Source organism: Carassius auratus, chromosome 7 (assembly GCF_003368295.1).
Source record: "Carassius auratus strain Wakin chromosome 7, ASM336829v1, whole genome shotgun sequence".
Lineage (NCBI taxonomy): Eukaryota > Metazoa > Chordata > Actinopteri > Cypriniformes > Cyprinidae > Carassius > Carassius auratus.
The window spans coordinates 33,749,985-33,763,515 of NC_039249.1; the positions used below are offsets into that span (position 1 = coordinate 33,749,985).

At 39.5% G+C, this 13,531-nt stretch overlaps 1 long non-coding RNA gene across 1 annotated transcript; it reads right to left on the reverse strand.

The window, feature by feature from the left end:
• Window positions 1–1,236: 1,236 nt before the first annotated feature.
• On the reverse strand, window positions 1,237–13,051 carry LOC113106575 (uncharacterized). Its single transcript, XR_003292506.1, has 3 exons — window positions 12,792–13,051; window positions 4,803–4,857; window positions 1,237–3,866 (listed from the first exon to the last, which is right to left on the reverse strand). It is a non-coding gene; the product is annotated as an uncharacterized LOC113106575 (long non-coding RNA).
• Window positions 13,052–13,531: the final 480 nt, after the last annotated feature.

Consider the following 13,531-nt stretch of genomic DNA (forward strand, 5'->3'; position numbering starts at 1 on the left):
CACGTGCTTCTTTTGGGAGATTACACAGAGACCCGAGGCGGTTGCTGATGGGCTCCTGCACTCTAGAGACAGTGGCTAATGAAGCTGAAGTCTATAGTCATCATCCATGAAGCCAAACAGACTGACTCATGGGACAAAGAGACGGAAACAACCCTCCTCGGGGGATAACTACACATACTGGGAGGATGTCTTCCTTCAACACTGATCTCGGACCAGCTTCCCCTGTTTGGATCGCACAGGTAACTGATATAGGGAACACAGCGCTGTCCTCGGATCAGTAGGAAACTAAATGCACAGATGGGAGATCACAGAGGGGAACATTTTAGCACAAGGACATCATAACAAGGATTAATGAGGTCAGCGTTCCAACATGTGAGAGCCATGGGTAATAAATGTATTATTTTTTGACCTGCATACTTTTTTACAGCCACCTTAATTATCCATAGTTGGCACTTTACACAAGGTCTTCAAAAGTCATATTTTTGTTCATTGAGTCAGCAAAAGCTGTTTCACCTTCAGAATATGTTGTTTATACACCTTACTAGGAAGCTGACAATTTAATGTAAAAAGTGGGAAACTGGGAAGGAGTGGGCCAATGGGTTGCCATGTCAAAGCCTCAGAACAAGTGGGTCCCTGATTTTTGTCTTAAGTTTGCTCATTTTTTCATCACAATCCCTTTGTTTGATTGGGCAAGTTACCTTACATTGGACAAGCGGTTTAGAGAAATGATAAAGAAGCAATAAAAAGATGAACTTGTCTTTACGGTAACACTTTAATATAGGGTCCAATTCTCACTAATAACTAGCTGCTTATTAGCATGCCTATTATTAACATATTGGCTGTTTATTAGTGCTTATAAAGTACATATAATGCATAACATCCATAATCCTACCCAATACCCTAAACTTACTGTAACAACCACCTTATAAACTATTAAAAAGCAGCAAATTAGGAGTTAATTAAGGCAAAAGTCATAGTTAATGGTTAGTTAATAGTGAGAATTGGACCTTAAAATAAAGTGTGACCGTCTTTAATCTGTAGAAAGGATCCAATGAGGTGTCTTTCAAAGTTTCCCAATCTTAAGGACTGTTCCATGTTTAACAGGGGATACTTAATGCATTCAACAAAGTTATTGTACGACATTTGATCGTGGAAAGTTCCAATAGCTGCAAGTATTTTAAGAGTAGAGTTAAAACGGACAAATGGTCATGCAAGAATCACACAAAACAACCATGGTTGAGGTTTTTCTTAAGCAAGTTGCAGCAAGTTTTAATTGTGCAGAGTTAAAAGAACAGAGTGCTGTATCTCCCACTCCTCCACACATAGAGTACAGTAGTTTAAAACAGAAAATACAGGGTTCTGCACCTCAAAAAGATGATTTGTCACAAGCATTTCCACATTTCTTCTCTAGGACTCACAGAAAAAGCAGTAACATACTGTAAACCCCAACATTTGCAATCTACACCCTTGCAGCACCTCACTGTGAACCAGTTATAAAGGAACAAAATGATGGATTCTCAGTCGAATTCAAACAGGACTAATGAGGGCAGATTACAGTGTGACTGACGTCTATCTTGTTCAATCTGATGTTCAGCCCAGTGAGTGCACAATACAAGCCATACGACAGAGAATGATGCAACCTGGTTTGTTTAAAGAGGTTAGCAGATAAGCAAGGCTTGATGCTGATTCTTGACTTCCCTGGATTCCCTGCAGTGGATGCGGAGGTCTGTCAGTGTCTCCGGCGCATGGAGATGCTGCAGTCTCTCATAGCATCGCCGTTATTGCTAAAGTTTCCAGCAGATTTCAAGAAAACGTCTCCCCTACAATCCCTTCTCTAAGCCTCAGCTGGCTGGAAAAGTTTAGACAAATGTGAAATGTGGCTGTAGTACTACACACTCAATGAATGGCGAGGTTCTGTTCTCGGTGAGCCAAATTCTATCACGCCTCATTTCTGAGCCCTTAACCGGATTAGCTTCCAATGAAGGGTGAGAAGGAGAAAGCAGACGGCTGAAAAATTGGAACAAGACTGATGTCAATCACTTAAGTGCAGGATAGAATCAAGGCTATTGAATGGAACCAGGAAATTTTGTGTTTTAGATATACAGATGCATGCTTTCAATATACAGTACCCTATTCATTTTGTCTCTATGTCGAATAATATTATGTTCTAGTTGTAATATAGTATCTATGACATCAGTATGGACCACAGCTGCTCCGTCACATATTCCATCAAACTCTAAAACAGCTTTGAAATCCCAGCGTAGTTGACATGCCATACAAGAGAGATTGAAGATTGAAAAGCCTTCAGGGGAAGCAGAATGAGGCCATGCTTAAAATGGGCCATAAAAAATGAAAGAGGGACAAATGAAAGAGGTCTTGTGGGTACAAAGAGTTAATGAGAGGTAGAAATGAAAGGAAAAACCAAAGGGGTTGTGGGGGGGGTTACTCTTTTTGCCTTTTACCAAAAATGGCGCAGCAGAATTTTTACTATGTAAATTGGCCCACTGGGTTATGAAGGTTACTTTCATACAAAGCTTGTCTTAGCAAAGAGATTTACTCCTTTAAATAGAAAAAGAGGTTACATTCCAATAATAATTAATAGAGCATTAATTAGTTTGAGACAAGAGACTGAGGCGTAGATAGAGGCCTGGCTTTTCAGAGCGGGTCAGTGTGCCACATGCAGATTTAAATGTGAGGAAAAGTGTGAATGCCCGGAAGTTGTGCACTGGGGATTTGGAGTTACTATTCGTGGTGAACAATCTTGTGCATTTTTGTTTCCTCCTCACATCTTACATGTGTTCGTCTTGTCTGATCTCTCCAGTGACTTTAAATCTGTGGTTGTGTGTTGGGAAGCGCAGTCAGTCAATACCGCGTATGTGCCTCGACTCACGTTACCACTGCTGCAACACGATAGCGTATCCTGATCCGGTCCGATGACTGGCTTAACTGATCGATGATTTCATTTCAGAGGCCAGAGGCACTCACTCTACGTACTACTCTGATCAGATGTCACAGGGAGAACCGGATCGATTGCAAGGAGGCATCTCTTCCATTGGCTGCAGCATTTATCCTTCTGTGTGGACACTTTTGCAGCAGTGCGTCCTGTTTTCTTCCAGGTCCTCTTGGCTCTTGTTGTCTCTCGATTCCTTGTGCCGACCACAGGTGCGTCAATAATTCAGGTTGTTAAGGAAATCGCATATCTTTTAGGTAAAGGTTATTTAGACTAGGACAGGTGGTAGGCGCTTGTCTGGACTACTCAATTGTGCTAATGTTTGTAAGTTGTCACCGTTTTGACATAACCCCAGGAGTCAAGTCCCGGCTGACGCACGGTTTCCATCGACTGACACCGAACCAAACCTGAGATTTAGTCCCATGCTACAGTCAAAACCACAGAGAGAGATGGAAAGAAGAGACCAGAGAAGATGTGAGGAGGACGTGAAGCGACTGTCATGTGCTGTGCTTACTCTATGTGTGAAAGAAGAAGATTGTTTTCTCAGAATGGCTTCTCATGTGGGACAAAGATAAGGCGGGGAAGTTAAAGAGGGGTTTCATTTTTTCGGGCTGGGGTGGGTGTTCGGGGGGTAGATATGTGGCTTTAGGAGCAGCAGAGGGGAGACTAGATACGTTTCATGCTCGATTAAGTTATGTTTCTCTCTCTTTCGCTTGCTTTCTACCCCTCCTCACATTTTCTTCCTAAAGCATGTGCCAGATGTCCTAATTGTTCAAGTATGTCTACTTCTTCTTCTTTTGAAAGCGTCTGAACTGGTTCTGGATGGCGAGGGCTGCTTTCTCTGTCTCCGGGGCTTCCAGGTCGATATCGACCTCTTCCTCCTGCTCAGGTTTTCCTGCAGAGTCAGATGGCTTTTCTACAACACAAGGACCAAACCATCGCGTGAACGCACTCATCAAAAACCCTTGCGAACGAGAAGTACACTTTAGCATACTTTCAGAGTACTGTGTACTAATATTCAGTACTGAGGTTCTACACAAGAGTGTTCAATGCACATTTAAACAACAATAAACTTACCATTAACATAAAATTATGTCTATAAAAACATCAAAATCACATTTAAGAACATTTTATACATAATTGTATAATTTGTCAATGAAATATGGTTAAAATACTGCTGAATGTATTGACAAGCATCTATGATCAACTAAAAACACTTTAATTACTTTTTCTGTTGAAACTTGTCCTGCATTTAAATATATTTCTAATCACACATTTGCAATAAAGAAAGTTGCAATTTAGTATATTTCAAACATATTCGATTTCTAAATCTAATACTCTAATAATGTAATACTCCTTAATATGATTAGACGTATGCTACAAATTCATTTATACTTCAACACAACAATTAGTTTACTTCTTTAACACACAAGAAAAGATTACAACATAACATTTATAATTTGAGATAAAGTTTTTAATCTAACATTATTACAAAGTGCACTTTTTAAACGTGTGTTTAAAGAAAGTCATGAAAATGTCTCCATTACAGTAACTTTATATTACCTGTAAGTAGAGTATTTATTTTTTTTTTTTTTTTTATAAATAGTTGACGTGCACATTCAGATCAGTTAAGGAAGATTATTTTTCCCAAGGGCACAAACATCACTATTATGTATTTTAACACAAGTGCCCATGTAAAACTGTCTGTAATGATGCTGTGGAGATGGTGATACGTTCTGAACCGCACTAATAACCAGCAGGTAATTACAGCTGAATGCACAGTGACAGTGAGTGTGACACAGCGTCCCAGTGTTTCTCTGTGAATGAGAGAGACGTGGAGAGGCAGACAGACCTTTGTTGCCTGCGGCGGACGTTTGGCTGCTGTTGGCCTCCCCTGTGTGTCCACGCTGGAGGGCAGAGAGACAGAGAGACAGAGAGAGAGAAGGTCAGACACACGCCGGACATTTACTGTCTGCCTTGGGCAACACACGCTTGTTTGAGATCAAAACTGACAATGCTCTCAAGTGTTGCCCTTTGCTCAACAGTACTGAAGGTTCTGCGAAATATTTTTACATAAAATCAATAACTTGATTGCAAACCAGGCCTTCAGAGGATGTTTAAAGTGATAGTTCACCCTCTATCATTATTAATTCGCCCTCATGTAACTTTAAACCCATGTGACTGAAGCTGCTCTTTCCATAACAAAAGCATGCAGTGACTAGAGGATGTCAAACTTTAAAAAGCAGCATATTATTAGGATTTAGTGAACACACAGTCCTATAAAGCTGTGCTTCACTGACAGCGTGATGCTGCTCAGTCCTCCTGAGAGGCTTCTACTTATGAGTTTGACATAATTATGACATGTGTAAAGTGATTTGGTCCATAATGAAATGAACTCAGACTTCCATATTTTATTTTCACCTCCTGACCAATAGAGTAAGGCACATTTTTTCTATCCTTTCTTATTTTTTTTTTTACCACTAATGCAACTAAACGATGCACATTTGGTGTTTTATTGAGAATACTTCTGTGTGTTTTTTCTCTAGCAACAATCTGCAATAAATGCAACTATAAAGCATGAAGATATTATAAACATTAACATGCATTTCTGCTTTGAAACGATGTGTATTGTGAAAAGCATTATTTGACTTGACTTGTACGTTATCATTTTCATGGGGAAATAAATTGCTTTGCAGCATAAACCAGCTAAACGAGTAGTGTTTCGGGTAAACTTTATGGCTATTCTTAATTAACAGAACACAACACGTGTACCCCCTTGATATCTTTAAAAGACCACCGACCACCACCACTTCTGCACTGTAGGCAATGTGACAGATATTTAAGAATACATTATAGCTTTGCGTGAGGATTCATTTACATTTCAGTCTGTTTATTACACAAAATGATTGTCTGCTTCAGAAGAGTTGGACGATAGCCCTAGCCCTGGTCACTGTTTGCCTTCACTCTATAGATTATAAACAAATATATGTATGTATAGAAATAAATATGTATGTATGTATTTTATATATATATGCGTTAACGTTAAACATCCTCTTACAAAATGTACTGCTGTCCTAATGCAATCAATACGGTAAAAGTGCAGATTTGCATTGTCCACTGATGCCTCACTGCTCGATATTAAACGTTACTGCAGTACTTCCAAGGCTTTTAAATCCTACCGTCTGCTGTGTAACTGCAGTGCAGTCATTTGCCTCCCCCATAATATAACTGCAGTTCACTACACACTGCTAATACTGTAGGATGTGTGGCACATGTATGACGGTGTACTACATTAGCAGTTTATGGCAGTATTCACAAACAATGTTCAGTATAATGAACTTATGAAGTCTAACTCTCAAATGCAGAACAAATACAATATTACAGCAGGTTTTCTTATCTGCAGTGCAGTTACTGATAAATATGCCAGTTTTCAAATTGCACTTAAGTGCTGTTGTACAGTTAAAACTGCAGCTATGTTATTCTGGGCAGCAACTGTGTGCAACTCTTTCCCACATATACATTATTTATTTGCAGCCTCTCTAATATCCTCCAGTTAATGGTTAGTCCACATGTTCCAGAGTTGTAAGTGTGTGTGTGTGTGTGTGTGTGTGTATAAGGTTTACATAAAATTTGCAGTGCATCCAGCCATTTATCACAGTGATTGGAATGTGTTAAATAAAATACTTTTCAGTGCTAGTCTGGTCATTTGTGTGCAGTATGTCTGCAGACTTGCACAAGTATGGTACTTGGATTGTTCTCTTTTGTGTTTCATGGAAGAAAAAGTCTCACAATTTGGAATGACATGAATGTGTGTAAATGATAACCGTAAACTATTATTTTATTAATAGTCAAGTGCTAGGATAAAGGATAAAGGATAACATTATGGTGTATATTTAAAAAAAAACAAAAAAATACTGTTGTGTAAAATGACTTATGTAAGGAATATCTGAGGATGGGCTATTGGATTATTAAAATAATAATGCACAGCTGGGGTGCGAACATGATGCAAACTGAGTGTGCATTGTTTAAAAAAAATAAAAATAAATATGGCATTTATTTCGCTTATACAATTAAAAATAAAATTACGTTTGTCTGAAAGCTCTTCAAACCGATGCCATAGAAGAACCAGTTTTGGTTCCATAAGGAACCATTCAGTCCAAGGTCCTTCAATGGCATCGTGAAGCACCTTTATTTTTTAAGAGTGTCCTACTATTCCACACCTCAAGACACTGATCAGATGATATATTTCAGCATTTGTGCCAGTACCTAAAATACTATTGTGAGTTGGATTCATTTCTTCCACATCTCATCCAACGCCTCTGTTGCTAATTCCAAACTGTATTTTTAGACCTAGTAACGGAGGCTTTTTTGATAGCAGACTAATGCACCTAAAAACTAAATTATCAGAGAGAGCGTGTGAATTTCCTCTCTGAGCTTGTGTCTCTGTGTGTATTCAGCTAACGTCTCTACTAACAGTCAAGCTTTAAGTTCATTTTCTCCATGAACATTGCTGTTGTTACCACGCTTGTGAGACACGTCATGTCAAGTTTCTTAAACAGGGGTTTTCAACCTTTTTGGGAAGGGCAAGGCAGGGCACACAAGGTTATGTCTCTGAAATAACAAATGCTCATGCCCCACAGGTTGAAAACCCCTGTTCTAAATTATCTTACTGAAAAAAAAATCATTGCAATAGCAATAACAGCATTGGCACTTCTGCAACTGTTTGGGCCCTATTTTAAGGATCCAAGTGTATGGTCTTAAAGCACAAGAGACAGGTGCACTTAGGGTGTGTCAAATAAACCAATCAGAACCTCGTCTCCCATTTCCTTTAAGCAGCAGTTGCGCTTGTGCCATGGAGGATTCAATATTTACACGGTGAAATTTGCAAGCGCAAAGACAGAAACAGAAACGGAAACAGCTGGTTGTGCGCCAGGTAGCCTAATTCTGATACGTTCAATTTCAATATATTTGGCATATTTGTGTGCTGCTGAAGTGAAAATGATAACTGTGTTGGGCTGAAACTAGCAAAAAACACTTGCGTCGCACCCGAGCGCCAACCTCCCGCTCTCTCTCGTGAGGCTAATAAGGAAGTGACTTAAACTGTAATTCATCGACTGGCCGCTTGAGGCTGGCTGCAGAAGGGAGTCAATCCCATAGAATCCCCATGTTAAAATGCTCAACTTTACAGCAGAAAAAAACATGTTTACAGCCTGGTGCAACTTACTTTGGTCTGTATAGCTAATTTTCCCCTTCATGACAACTGTGAGGGGGGGGGGGGGATTTTTGATTGCACTTTATTTTACAGTACGTGTACTTACATGTACTTGTAGTTTACTTAACAGTGTATTTATCTAAGAAAGTTCTGGTAATACAAGGTAACTACGTGGGGTAGGGTTAGGTTTAGGGTAGGTTCAGGGTTAGTACCTAGTTATTACATAGTTATTGTAATTTCTATAATACGTACATAGTATGTACATGAGGAACAAGACTGTAAAATAAAGTGCTACCGAAATTTTTTATAACTATTCCGTTTAAATTATATTAAGACTTAAAGTTCTGCATAATTAAGGGTGTGGCCACTTGAGTGACAGGTGGTTTGCCTCTGAAGTCACTGCCATCGCGCTAGGTGGGCGTGGCTTCAGAAACTAGCTCCCGCCTTTTTCCCCATCTTCGATTGTCCAAGATAGTCACGTGTTGACGTGCTGCAAAGGTGGCACGGCCCACTCTGCACACTGTAAGCTTCAAAAACACACTTCAGGAGTCTACGGATGACGTCACAGACTCTACATACATGTTTTTATGCATAGACGTACTTCTACTAACATGTGTCTATGGTCGCACCTTGCACCGCGTAGCACTGTGTGTGATAGGGCCCAGTGTGTGTGCATCTGTAAGGGAGAGAGCGGGAGAAATAAAGTATATGCTTTCTGTGCATAATAAAACATAATTTTGTGGCAAAACATGGAAATGATCAGTCATTTTTATCCTATTGTTTACTGTGTTTATCTGTTTAGCCAGAGTCATTGTGGTGCTGCTGTAAGACCTTTGAAATGACTGAAATCATTTGGCGAAGTGATATGGACATGTAATGAGCTGCCTGGAACTTCGTTCGCCGTGAGTTTCCCTGAAAATAACTGCACACCTTTGAATGTTCATCAGCCGGTCAGATTGAAGCATGCCTAGAATACATTTTTATTATGCTGGAGAATTAGTGTTAGAACTATAGAATATAGTTTTCTGATATATAAATGATATATCATACTGAGCAACCCTAGGTTTATCTGATTTCAAAATAATAATAATCAAAATAATAATAATAACAATAATAATAATAATAAAATAAGCATTGAGATGTCAAATGTCATCAAAAGGCTGAAAAGTACCAATACATTTCTCAAGGTGATATTATCTAGTTGCGCAGCTGAACTCTCACACCATCATTGTCAATTCCGCAGAAGAAAAACATGGCAGGAACAAAATGTGCCAAGAAAAGGAGCCAGAACTCAGAGACTGAGTCAGTGTTGTAGTTGCTCATCCCCATCAACGTCTCAGCAACATTGCCACAACGTCGCATCACGTGACTGCAGCCATTCACCCTAGGATGAAGATTTGCAGTGGAGGAGTGAAGCCCTCTCATGCATTTGTTTCTATTTATCTCCTCTATCTTTCCCCCATCCTCTTCCTGGAGCGGTAGGGGTTTATTCGGCACTTTTCCCATCCCATTTAAAAGCAAGACAGCGGAAGAGACATCTATGGAGTGGCTGCACTGCACAAGGCAGAAAGAGAGGAAACCGACATCTGCGTTTGGGGTGAAATGCGGCTGAAAGACGAGATGAATAAAATGAAGAGGGAGGGAGAAATCTCAGGGGATGGAGAAGGGAAAAGGAAGGTCACAGACAGCAGGAGAGAAAGACGGGAGCGGAAAAGCAGCCCACGCAATTAACGCCTTCGCACCCTGCCACGCGTCCATTCACTGACTATCTCTTCACATCCTGCCCTTTATTCTCTTTCTGTGTCTCTTGGCTGATTCGGCAATAAAGATCTGTCGTGTTTCCTTCTGTAAGAACTGCAGTTGGAGAACAGGTAAAATGATGGAGGGAGGGAGGGAGTGGGAGAGAAAGCATGCCTTCGAGAGAGAGAGAGACGGCTGTGAGACAGAGACAGATTGCAGCATTTAAGTGCCGCCCCAGGGAGCTGCTGTAGGTTGAGCGGGGAGGAAGAAAGAGAGAGATCAGGGAAACCTGCAGAAGTTGAAGTTGCCATTGATGCAAACGCTACTCGAGTGTTTCTGTGTGTGTGGCTCATTCTCCATGCCCTTTACGTTTCTGCGCCACATTCGCACTTTCTCTGAATTGCTCTCTTTGGGCTGAGCGTGTGGTGGGCTGTTTACGAGATTGTGCTGTATGAGGCTACCGTTTATACCGCGGTGGTTGGCAGGACTGTTTTGACTTGTTTGGGACGCTACCCACTCCAGCGCAAATAGTGCAAGGAACTTCCACACAGCACAGAACAGAGTTTGGTTCTCCAACAATCATTGTATGATTTATATATATTACAACAGTTTCAGATAGGACTCAACTGATCTAAATGTATTGTTATATGTTTTTACTAGGGATGTCCCGAGCTCTCCTAAGCCTGATCCACTCTTGATTTGTCAGCTGTCATGCCAGTGTTGTGCAATAGGTGGCGTTATGCACTTTCAACAGTCCATGGCCATTAAAAGGAAAGGAAAATAAAGTCTGTTCTAGCGCGTTTAACATTCCATGTGTAGCGTTTTGATGTGCAATTTGTGGAAAGAATCACTCTGCAGTCATTTATTTATGATTTACTTTTATATCCGAGACGTCATTTTTATAATGCATTGCTATGCATTTTGATTTGGACCTGACGAATAGATTGGCATTTTGCAAACTTCATGCAATATCTTATCTTAACTTTTCCTTTATGATACATTTAATTTGCTTATTGTACATGTAAAATACGTCACGTTTTAATGATTGTGACCACACAGTTAGTTCGCAATATCTATCCTTGTAAAAGGTTTACGTCTAACAATGTCTTTATAAAGTGTGTGCATAAATAGATAATAGATAAATACAGTATATGGATATTAGAGATGATAGATGCCCTTTTTTTACATTTGAGCCCCTGCCCCAGTGAAAGTCTCTGCAAATCCCTTAGTAGATTGGATTGATTTGAATATATTTAATGCACTTGTAATATGCACCAAGCACTGGGAAAGTACAAGTGTCGGATTGGGACTCAGTATAAGCAGATACTCAATATGCAATGACTCGGGTCGGACCAGGCATACAACAAAACCTGATCGGGACATTGCTAGTTTTGAGTGTGAAAAATGTAAAACACATTATTACATAGCGATCTATTGAAAGTTGTAAACATAGGACATCCTACTTTTCCTGCAAACAATACACTTACATTAAGCACAATGTACTATACATACATACATACATACATACATACATACATACATATATATATATATATATATATATATATATATATATATATATATATATATATATATATATATATATATATATATCCAATCTCAGCTGTGTGCTTGCTTTTAGCATTGCAGAATGTAAACTGTGGTATCACATGTAGATATCAGCATTAGCATTTGTCAATAAAATAAGTTATTTATTATTATTATTATTTGTATGGTTCAACCTCAAATAAACTGTAGACCAGTGAATCTGTGGGAGTGATTTGTGCTCGCTGTCATCTAGATGTCCTCTTCTACTTTTCCACTCTGCTTATTTTCCATAACATGGAGTATCTTACAACATGCATCCATCCATGAGAATGTGTTCCTGAGATGACAAAAGCATTCTGGGTCATATACACCTACACAATGTCACATGTGCCTGACCTGACCATCAGAAATAGCTCTGAGCCGGTGTCAGAATGTCATCTTACAGCTTTGTTGTCTTATGGCCATGTTGGGATCTCATGAAACGAAACGCCAAGGGGTTATGAGTCAGGGTTAGTTGATCTGATCAGATTGTGTTGTCAAAATACCAACATCGCCTCCAACAGTATTTCAAAGTGAAGAGTAATCACTGCAATCTGTTATATTTCCATCTTTTCTTCGTGAGAACTGATCTCATGAACAGAGTCTATAAACCACATTCTACAAAATACTTCTAAATTCAGTCATGGAAAGTAGAATTATGTTTGATACGTAAGGAATGAGAGTTTAGATACAGTGTATGTTGGTCTAACCTAACAGAGTAATGTTGACTCAGTATAACTACACAATATACCATGTCAAATTATATATAAAATATAAAATTCCCACATTGGGGCAATAAAACCAATGCACAACCAATGCAAGATACCTTAAAAAGAAGAAATAAATATGCCTACTCTCATAAAATATTTCTAGGGGTATACCAGTATGGGCTAATGAAAAATAACTTAAACTCCTACTAAATGTTCAATCTGAGAGTTTCTTGTGTTTTAATGTTAATAATAACACAAGTGAGAGAGTGTTGGCCCTGTTACTACGGTAAATAACAGGTAAGGAAGAAGAGTCGCTCTGGTCAGATGCGGTACTTCTCTTCAGAGATGCGGTGGATGGGGGTGGGGAGGAGCAAATGGATGGAAAGTACAAGACAGCTGCTATATCGTGTGGTAAAGACGACTTTTTTAAATTAAACATTCTGTTTTTAGTGCAGATCGTGCATTTCGTGGCACTTTTCGAGGTATTTTCCCGACAGCAGTAAGAGACAGGCAGTGGAGAGCTCTACAGGAGACTTACCTGCAGTCACCGATGCGTCTGCTGCATTGACAACACCGTGATTCATTCACTCACCTCGCTCATCTTGGAGAGATGGTGTTGATGTGGAGTTTCCTTCTCTTTCTGTGCGTCTCCGGCGGTCCAGCGTCACCTTTTCCCGCTCTTTTTGTTCTTTGGCGCGAGAATGAAACACGGCGAGATGCGAGACGGAGTGATGTGAGGAAAGAAATCCAGCGACGCGGCGCGAGCAGAGAAGAGCAGTGCGGCTGTGTAAGTGTGTGTGTGTGTGTGTGTGTGTGTGTGTGTGTGTGTGAACCCCCTCCTTCCCTCACCCCTCCTCTCGCGCTTCCCCACTCGCCCACTCACGCGCACTGAACTGCGAGGACATTATGTGGTGAATGTAGACCTATTCAACCAAACACTTGGTGCAAAAAAAAAAAAAAAAAAAAAGCGTGTTGGAGCGAATGCAGCAACTAAAAGATTTTATCTCATGCAATGTTAAGTACACGTTTTATTATTATTATTATTATTATTATTATTATTATTATTATTATTATTATTGCTTTTATTAATGAAAAACATGTATAGGGTTGACAATAAATACCCGTAGTTTTTACACTTTTAATAGCCTGCTGTAAATCCATCACAGTTTATGCCATCTTCACAACACCGATTACATTCTTACTGAATCTAGTGGAAGATATAAATCTCCAACCTACTTATTCAACGATATTAATGCATTAATGTTTATTATTATGCATTTTACATCCACATCCAAATGTTTTAAAGAGTTTAGAAGAAAGATATGACCTAAT